The sequence below is a fragment of the Dermacentor andersoni genome, unplaced genomic scaffold, assembly GCF_023375885.2.
Source record: "Dermacentor andersoni unplaced genomic scaffold, qqDerAnde1_hic_scaffold ctg00000666.1, whole genome shotgun sequence".
NCBI lineage: Eukaryota > Metazoa > Arthropoda > Arachnida > Ixodida > Ixodidae > Dermacentor > Dermacentor andersoni.
The window spans coordinates 27,501-38,024 of NW_027315348.1; the positions used below are offsets into that span (position 1 = coordinate 27,501).

Here is a 10,524-nt window from a genome sequence, read left to right on the forward strand (position 1 = left end):
CGTAATACCAATTTAATTGTGTCCTGGTTGGCCGTTTGTCAGCACTTTGTGTTCTTCTAGAAAATCAACTACTAGTTTATAAATTACGTGCGCGAAATTTTCCTCCGTGTGCACCACCAAAATACTTAAAGAAGAGAGAATGCGTCCGGGGCCTTGGGATTTCGAAAATGCCGTGCTCTGAAATTTTCACATCCGCCATTGGAAAGATAATTATTATCCGTCGTAAAAAAGAAAAAAAAAAAGAAAGAAATCACATTTGAAATTATCATTGAAAGTGGCCACGTTTTTCGGGGCATGTCTTGATGAAATAATTTCAGTTCAGTTCAGCATGATTGGATTTCATCTTTTCCAGTATTCTCAGTACTCTCGTTGTAGTACCAATTGCCGGCAGATTTTTTTTTTAGTTGTTTAGAGTTATACATTCCTGAACGATGTTTTTCTTTTCCTCAAAGCTAGCCATAGAACCAGCGCTTTCTATAAAATCATGACAATAAGAATCCAGCATATCGGTTCATCTTCGGCGCGATTAAAGTTCGGGAACTGGCGATTTTTTATTGCCGTGATCAAGAAGGTTAACACCAGATAAGGCGTGATATTTCAGCATACCAGTCACGATATCTAATCGAATCTAAGATTGAAATGGCGTTCTGAATTCTTTCGGTTCCAGATAGAAAGAAACAGAAAAAAAAAAAAAAAAGAAAGGATGTGATTGATTGCCATTCAAATCTGAAGACCGCGTGGAGAAAGTGTTCCGGTTTACATTCGGCAAATCAAAATGAACGGCTAAAATTAATCCATCGTCTGGTTTCATGCGCGAGATCACGTAAAAGGCAGCCATTCTTCTTAGCATGGTTTCTCTCTTTTGCTCTCTCATTCGCGCACGGAAATTTCTTCGTACGGGAATTTTATGAAGCGAAGGCGGCTGCAGACCATTTTCTTTGTTTAGTTCATGTTCGTAGGCGCAAATTACAAACCTAACACTTGGAGCAACATTTCCACTACTCTAGAGGGGCATAAACTGTAGACAGTGCACGCTTTCTCATTTATCCAATCGCTCGCAAACACATTGCATTGCTAGTCTACAGTGGCAATACAAAGTGACGTTTCACCATGCACGTCGAAGTTCATTACCAGTACCGCGCCAGCATCGACCGGCCGGCGAAGCGACGAGCTCAGCAGCGCATGCGCAAGGCCCGACACCACCCCAACCGAGCTTCCCTGCTTATCGGAGAGAGCAAGTGCGCGTGAACACGGGCGCGTCTGAGTATCTGGATTTAAAAAAAAAAAGAAAAAGAAAGCGTTTCCGAGATATTGACAAAGACAAGTGGTCGCGGTCGCTCTGAATCTTATCGTATTATAGAAAACGTGGGATGGCGGCGCTTCCTCGAGGGTCAGAAAGTACAATCGTCGAACTAGGTGGCAAGTGGAGTACATCCTTTTTCTTGGAACGGTTTGCAATTGACTGCTTGAATGTGCCGACCACGCGTCGCGGGTCGCGTATAGAGCCAACCGTTGGCAAGCACGCGTCTAGCGTAGCAGCAGAACCGATCGCGGTTGCGATAACCCATCGTTGGCAGCGAAAAAGAAAAACACCCACACGCAGTTTGTAGCAATAACCGTACAAATCAATGTGGTTTTAAATATAGCTTCACTGGTCACCCAAGAAGGGCACCGAAACTTTCTCATGACGCACACCGCTGTAGTCCACAAAGAACAAAGCGCACAAAATAGATATGATACAGCCGCACCGCATTATTTCGTGTTTTCACCATTTCATTACTTTCGTGTGCATGCGCGCTAGGGCCACGCAGGCCAGGAGTAAAAGGCACGAAAAAAAAAAAAAAAATGGTACGCAATCCTAAGCTTTGACTTGACTGCTGTGGCACTCGCATTTGTGTTCTTTACCTTAGGCGAACGCAATGCGCAAACTGAACTGGAATTTCCAATAATGGAAATTCCTGTTTGGCTCATATTTGCGTTTTTCGCCCGAGCAAGCGCTTCACTGCACTACGCTTTGCCCCTTCAACGTGGCTACACTGCCCGGCAGGCGTGTTCTGCGTAGGGCCGAACCTGCAGGCAAAAAGCATGGGCGCCGCCATCTTGTTGAGAGCGGCGCCAGGGACACAATCGCGCCTAGCTCATTGAGTTTTCCCCCAAAACTGAAAAAAATTTGACTTCATTAAACGAGAAAGATGCCACGAGTGTCCCAACAAAAAGCTTTGAGGATTACCGAAGGGTAACTGAGGGCGACGCAACGGGCTCTGGAAAGAAGGATGATGGGTGTGGCGTCACGGGGGGATCGGAATAGAGCAGATTGGGGTGTGCGAGAACAAACGCTCGTTAATGACACCAAAGTTTAAACCAGGAAAAACAAATGGGCATGCGCAGGGCATGCAATCTGGGGGGAAGATAACCGGTGGCCATTAAGGGTTACAGACTGAATTCCGAGAGGAGGGAAGCGTAGCAGGGGGTGGCAGAAAGGTAGGAGGGCAGATTAGATTAGGGACTACATGGCGACAATCGGCACCTGACCGGGGTACTTGGAGGATCATGGGAGATGCCTTTGCCCTGCAGTGGGCGTAGCCAGGATGATGATGATGATGATGTTCATGATGAAAAGGTAGCAACAGGTCTTCGTAACATACAGGTTAGAAAGATGAGGCACCTTTTAACCCTTGAATATATTTCGCCACATTCGGGCATACGACAAGTTTGTTTTCGAGGCGCTCGGTCCCACTGCTGCGAAAATGTGTACACAAAGGCTGCACAGTAGTTGCCAGAAATCGGGCACTCTATTTTTCTTTCATAGGGAATCTTTCTTCCACTTGGGCAGCGGATTTCGGCGGCAGGGCGAGCTTGCGTGGGCGCGGTGGTTTACGGATCCAAGCGATAGTGAACTCCAAAATCCAGTGTTGGCTTTGAGTGGGATTCATATTGATTGCGAACCCCACGGCTAATCCTACCCCCCATCCCCCCAAGTGGCTCTTTACAGGAGACAATCATTCAGAGACATCGGACAAATAGGAATTCTGGTTCTTTCTTTTGCTTTCATTAATTTTTCTCGAAGCCCATAACTAGAAATTTGCTGGAGCGGCTGTCCCATTTGCGACGCAACAAGTGCGACGCTACACACAGATGGAGTGGCAGTTTAATTACTCTCGTGGTCCGCGAACCGGCATCGTTGCGTGTAGTATAGGAATGGTGCGTGTCAAGTCAGTGCTCGCGTTGAGCTTGTGCTCTTCATTTTGATTGAATGAAGTCTCACCTAAGTGAGCGGGGCCGATCCCGGAGGTAGTGCAATACCGGGCCGACCTGCGGCGGAGGTGAAGCAGGCTTCAAGCACTCCGCCAACTTCCAAAAATAGGTTTAATATCGTGGGTCCATATAGAACCCGTATCAGATATTAAGCTGATAAGAACAGATACTACACTTTGATCTTAGCCAAAAGGCCGAGAAGCGATGTCCTTCACTTCACTTCATTGTACTACTGCCTTGTGGGCGCCCTGCCGACATGGGTAACCTCAGCAACAGCGTGGGCAATATTATAAAATTCAGCCTGTGTACAGACTCAACGCTCCCTATCTCACGGATGAATTCGCAACGCCTCAGTCTTTCGCTGTTAACGAAACGCTGTCGCGTAGAAACGAGACCCGAGTGCAAGCTTGCTTGTAACGCGAAACCAACCAAGGCAACCTCGTAGAAAACGGAACAGGCGAGCGGAAAAAAAACGCGCCAGGGGAATGCTTACTTCCGTCTGAATGCGACCGCTCAAGGTGACCTTCCTTGAGGGCTTCGTTTCAAGCCCGTGTGCAATTGTAATATACTACGCGCATTTCCTTCATTTCTTTTTATTTACCGCAAGGCCCACTGAAAATTTTGATACGGCACAGGCCGGGACGGATCGCAACGTGTCGAATCGACCGGTAGAATTAGGTAGCATGCCCCATGTACGAAGACGAGCAACATAGAAGTGAATGACAAAATAAATATAGAAAACGCTGCACACTCCTTCCAACCGGAAACATAGAGGGGAGAAAGATCGCCATCTGAAACACAGGCATTGTAAAAAAAAGAAAAAAAAAAGTGCTACCTCATCATCTTTACCATTACCGTGTGTGTGTATGTATATATGCATGTGTGTGTGTGTGTGTTTGTGTATTTATATATATATATATATATATATATATATATATATATATATATATATATATATATATATATATATATACGCACACATGCTAGCATAGCTTAAACGCAGCTGGAAAGCTCAGCCTTGCACAAGAACCACCCCCTGTCGCAAACCCCTTTGAAACATTCAAATGCCAAACACGAGTAGAGCGAGGTCGTTCGAACCTGGCGCCAAAACGCATTGGCGCCATCTGTGTACGGAACTAGGAAAACCTGCGGACTTTGCAATACAGAAAGAAAGGTAGATGGCGTGAGCTAACGCTCCATTGCATACTAAGAACGAGAGTTAGTGAATAATGGCAGAAACGTCTTGGGAAGAGAAAAAAAAAAAAAACACGCAAAAGTTGTTGGCTTGTGCAAGCACTCTATGTTACAGCGATTAAAGAGCATAGCATCTTCTACAACAGCAGCTACAAAAAGAAGAAGAACGTGAGAGAGGGAGAGAGACAGGCGTGTTTCTTTGGAATGCAGAGCATGCAGCACATACTATAAAGTGCCAAAGAGACGGGGAAAGCAGATGGCGCGAAGGTGTATGTCCTCAAAGCTTGAAAGCAATTTCTAAATTACATGTACCGAAGTCCACCTACTCTCATCAGGTTGCTCCCGCCTCCAGTTGCGTTTAAAGTGAAATTACAGTCGCCTCAAAGGCAGACAGAGAGAGAGTGAAAATAGGTACACTTGCTTCGCGCAGCTGCAGCCGTTCAAATTTTACAGCAAGAGCACTCCCGAAGCAACAAAGTCCGCTGCCGCCTGGGCGCAATGCGCTCGCTTCAGTAAATTGCCGTGCTGGCCTCGGCAACCAAGAGGTGTAGTGCGGCAGACTGCTGCATTGTAGCACACCGCAAACCGTGCAGACGTAAGCGATCGCCTCGACATCGCTGCGAGCGCTCGAAGAGACAAAGTCCGAAACCACGTGTGCCGGGGCGGTGCGAGCGCGACGCCTTTGACGCAACTTTTGCGTACAAGCCGCCGCACCGCCACGACGGAATCGCTGGCATCCCGCACGCAGCTGCATTGTGTCACGCCGGCAATCGTTGAAACACCACGCAGTCGTCGGCGTCGGCCCCGACATGGTTGCGAGCGCTGGAAGAGACAAAGTCCGAAACCGCGTGTGCCGGGGCGGCGCGAGCGCGACGCCTTTGACGCAACTTTTGCGTACAAGCCGCCGCACGGACACGACGGAGCCGGTGTCACCCTGCAGAGGGCTGCACTATAGCACGCCGGGAACCGGCAAAGAACCGCGCAGACGTCGTCGTTGGCCGCGGCGTTGCCGCGAGCACGCGAAGAGACAAAGTCCGAAAGGACGTCAGCCGGGGCGTCGAGCACGCCGCCCGCACTGTTCGCACGCGTGCTCGGAAATGGCGAAGGGGCCGCGCTAGCGTGCCTTGAATCGGTGAGCGGCGGTACCGCGGCGATCGCCAGAGCTCGAATCCGCCCTGCAAAAGCCAAATATTGGCGCTCGGCTCGGCGCAGTACGCCGCCGCGTCGCACGAGTACGGCCCCATGGAGGTCTGGGCACTTATCGCTGCTACTGTAAGGGGCCGTACGGCCCCGGCCGACATTGTACCGTAGTGCGATTTTCGGCTTGCGCGTGCTCGTGGCGTAGTCCGCGCACCGTTCCGACGTCGACAATCGTGCCCACGACTACGCGAGCGCTGGAAGAGACAAAGTCCGAAACCGCGTGTGCCGGGGCGGCGCGAGCGCGACGCCTTTGACGCAACTTTTGCGTACAAGCCGCCGCACGGACACGACGGAGCCGGTGTCGCCCTGCAGAGGGCTGCACTATAGCACGCCGGGAACCGGCAAAGAACCGCGCAGACGTCGTCGTTGGCCGCGGCGTTGCCGCGAGCACGCGAAGAGACAAAGTCCGAAACGACGTCAGCCGGGGCGTCGAGCACGCCGCCCGCACTGTTCGCACGCGTGCTCGGAAATGGCGAAGGGGCCGCGCTAGCGTGCCTTGAATCGGTGAGCGGCGGTACCGCGGCGATAGCCAGAGCTCGAATCCGCCCTGCAAAAGCCAAATATTGGCGCTCGGCTCGGCGCAGTACGCCGCCGCGTCGCACGAGTACGGCCCCATGGAGGTCTGGGCACTTATCGCTGCTACTGTAAGGGGCCGTACGGCCCCGGCCGACATTGTACCGTAGTGCGATTTTCGTCTTGCGCGTGCTCGTGGCGGTGTCCGCGCACCGTTCCGACGTCGACAATCGTGCCCACGACTACGCGAGCGCTGGAAGAGACAAAGTCCGAAACCGCGTGTGCCGGGGCGGCGCGAGCGCGACGCCTTTGACACAACTTTTGCGTACAAGCCGCCGCACGGACACGACGGAATCGCTGGCATCCCGCACGCAGCTGCATTGTGTCACGCCGGCAATCGTTGAAACACCACGCAGTCGTCGGCGTCGGCCCCGACATGGTTGCGAGCGCTGGAAGAGACAAAGTCCGAAACCGCGTGTGCCGGGGCGGCGCGAGCGCGACGCCTTTGACGCAACTTTTGCGTACAAGCCGCCGCACGGACACGACGGAGCCGGTGTCGCCCTGCAGAGGGCTGCACTATAGCACGCCGGGAACCGGCAAAGAACCGCGCAGACGTCGTCGTTGGCCGCGGCGTTGCCGCGAGCACGCGAAGAGACAAAGTCCGAAACGACGTCAGCCGGGGCGTCGAGCACGCCGCCCGCACTGTTCGCACGCGTGCTCGGAAATGGCGAAGGGGCCGCGCTAGCGTGCCTTGAATCGGTGAGCGGCGGTACCGCGGCGATCGCCAGAGCTCGAATCCGCCCTGCAAAAGCCAAATATTGGCGCTCGGCTCGGCGCAGTACGCCGCCGCGTCGCACGAGTACGGCCCCATGGAGGTCTGGGCACTTATCGCTGCTACTGTAAGGGGCCGTACGGCCCCGGCCGACATTGTACCGTAGTGCGATTTTCGTCTTGCGCGTGCTCGTGGCGGTGTCCGCGCACCGTTGCGACGTCGACAATCGTGCCCACGACTACGCGAGCGCTGGAAGAGACAAAGTCCGAAACCGCGTGTGCCGGGGCGGCGCGAGCGCGACGCCTTTGACGCAACTTTTGCGTACAAGCCGCCGCACGGCCACGACGGAGCCGGTGTCACCCTGCAGAGGGCTGCACTGTAGCACGCCGGGAACCGGCAAAGAACCGCGCAGACGTCGTCGTTGGCCGCGGCGTTGCCGCGAGCACGCGAAGAGACAAAGTCCGAAACGACGTCAGCCGGGGCGTCGAGCACGCCGCCCGCACTGTTCGCACGCGTGCTCGGAAATGGCGAAGGGGCCGCGCTAGCGTGCCTTGAATCGGTGAGCGGCGGTACCGCGGCGATCGCCAGAGCTCGAATCCGCCCTGCAAAAGCCAAATATTGGCGCTCGGCTCGGCGCAGTACGCCGCCGCGTCGCACGAGTACGGCCCCATGGAGGTCTGGGCACTTATCGCTGCTACTGTAAGGGGCCGTACGGCCCCGGCCGACATTGTACCGTAGTGCGATTTTCGTCTTGCGCGTGCTCGTGGCGGTGTCCGCGCACCGTTGCGACGTCGACAATCGTGCCCACGACTACGCGAGCGCTGGAAGAGACAAAGTCCGAAACCGCGTGTGCCGGGGCGGCGCGAGCGCGACGCCTTTGACGCAACTTTTGCGTACAAGCCGCCGCACGGCCACGACGGAGCCGGTGTCACCCTGCAGAGGGCTGCACTGTAGCACGCCGGGAACCGGCAAAGAACCGCGCAGACGTCGTCGTTGGCCGCGGCGTTGCCGCGAGCACGCGAAGAGACAAAGTCCGAAACGACGTCAGCCGGGGCGTCGAGCACGCCGCCCGCACTGTTCGCACTCGTGCTCGGAAATGGCGAAGGGGCCGTGCTAGCGTGCCTCGAATCGATCGGCCGGGGGCCCCGTAGGGCGACAGACAGGCAATTGTGCAGGAAACCGTACTGGCCATTGGCGAGAAATTGCCGTTCGCGCATTCGGTGGACGCGCTGCGCTTTCACGACTTCGGCATTGTGCTGCCGACGTAAGCTTTCAATCTTGCTCGCGGCGTTACGAGGCGGCACGATTTTCGCCAAACGCTCGTCGAAAGTGGCACGAGTACGGCCCCATGGAGGTCTGGGGTACTTATCGCTGCTATTATATGGGGGTCCCAGAGAGCAGTCGCCCCCAAAGCGACCTGGGTGTTTGATATGCGGCGGGCTTCGTGCCCGTCAAGCGTGTCCCCGGTATCGCTCCCGTGGATCCCACAGCTGACGTCTGCAGCCTCATCCGCTTGATGCGTTAGGGGCTGGTTGTCGGACGACGCTTTTTCCACGATATCGAAGTGTGTTCCGCATCGTCCTCGGACGAATCAAATACGAAAGCGCCGAAGGCGCGGGCGTGACCCGTCGCCTAGCGGCTTTGCCGTCTCGGCTACGTTGCAAGTGTCGGTCGGTCCACCAGTGCTGCGGGCTCGAGAGAAACCGCAAGCCGCGATCGAGTCGACACAACCGGTCTATCGAGAATGTTGCGTGCTTCTTGCCGCGTGGCGATACCCGGCCCTGCGGGGAGGGCGCCGTTGCGAGCTCGAACGCCGTCGTCTCGGACTGTGCAAAGTGCTACCCTTTGCGAGAACGAAGCGTGTTGGGGCGCCTGAAGGTGGCCTCGGCATCGCAAAAACGGCGTCCGGCCTGCTTGAAAGGCTGGACGCGCAGTTGAACGATTACCTGGTTGATCCTGCCAGTAATCATATGCTTGTCTCAAAGATTAAGCCATGCATGTCTAAGTACATGCCGAAATAAGGCGAAACCGCGAATGGCTCATTAAATCAGTTATGGTTCCTTAGATCGTTTCTTCCTACTTGGATAACTGTGGCAATTCTAGAGCTAATACATGCAGTGAGCCTGAAGCCCTTTGGGCGACGGGTGCTTTTATTAGACCAAGATCGATCGGGTTTCGGCCCGTATTGTGTGGTGACTCTGGATAACTTTGTTGCTGATCGCATGGCCACGAGCCGGCGACGTTTCTTTCAAGTGTCTGCCTTATCAACTTTCGATGGTAGGTTACTTGCTTACCATGGTTGTTACGGGTAACGGAGAATCAGGGTTCGATTCCGGAGAGGGAGCCTGAGAAACGGCTACCACATCCAAGGAAGGCAGCAGGCGCGCAAATTACCCACTCCCGGCACGGGGAGGTAGTGACGAAAAATAACAATACGGGACTCTTTTGAGGCCCCGTAATTGAAATGAGTACACTCTAAATCCTTTAACGAGGATCAATTGGAGGGCAAGTCTGGTGCCAGCAGCCGCGGTAATTCCAGCTCCAATAGCGTATACTAAAGCTGCTGCGGTTAAAAAGCTCGTAGTTGGATCTCAGTTCCAGACGAGTAGTGCATCTACCCGATGCGACGGCTCGGACTGAACATCATGCCGGTCCTTTCTTGGTGCACTTCATTGTGTGCCTCGAGAAGGCCGGTGCTTTTACTTTGAAAAAATTAGAGTGCTCAACGCAGGCGAGTCGCCTGAATAAACTTGCATGGAATAATAGAACAAGACCTCGTTTCTGTTCTGTTGGTTTTTGGAATACGAGGTAATGATTAAGAGGGACAGACGGGGGCATTCGTATTGCGGCGCTAGAGGTGAAATTCTTGGACCGTCGCAAGACGAACTACTGCGAAAGCATTTGCCAAGAATGTTTTCTTTGATCAAGAACGAAAGTCAGAGGTTCGAAGGCGATCAGATACCGCCCTAGTTCTGACCATAAACGATGCCAACCAGCGATCCGCCTGAGTTACTCAAATGACTCGGCGGGCAGCTTCCGGGAAACCAAAGTGTTTGGGTTCCGGGGGAAGTATGGTTGCAAAGCTGAAACTTAAAGGAATTGACGGAAGGGCACCACCAGGAGTGGAGCCTGCGGCTTAATTTGACTCAACACGGGAAAACTTACCCGGCCCGGACACTGGGAGGATTGACAGATTGAGAGCTCTTTCTTGATTCGGTGGATGGTGGTGCATGGCCGTTCTTAGTTGGTGGAGCGATTTGTCTGGTTAATTCCGATAACGAACGAGACTCTAGCCTATTAAATAGGTGCGGGGTTCCCAGCACCTTACAACCTTCTTAGAGGGACAAGCGGCTCCTAGCCGCACGAAACAGAGCAATAACAGGTCTGTGATGCCCTTAGATGTCCGGGGCCGCACGCGCGCTACACTGAAGGAAGCAGCGTGTCTTTATCCCTGTCTGAAAAGACTGGGTAACCCGTGGAACTTCTTTCGTGATTGGGATAGGGGCTTGCAATTGTTCCCCTTGAACGAGGAATTCCCAGTAAGCGCGAGTCATAAGCTCGCGTTGATTACGTCCCTGCCCTTTGTACAC

General features: G+C 53.7%; 1 non-coding gene across 1 annotated transcript; it reads right to left on the minus strand.

Annotated features, from left to right (window-relative positions):
• Positions 1–3,269: 3,269 nt before the first annotated feature.
• LOC140214829 (U2 spliceosomal RNA) lies at positions 3,270–3,461 on the minus strand. The gene has a single exon (XR_011891758.1). It is a non-coding gene; the product is annotated as a U2 spliceosomal RNA (small nuclear RNA).
• Positions 3,462–10,524: the final 7,063 nt, after the last annotated feature.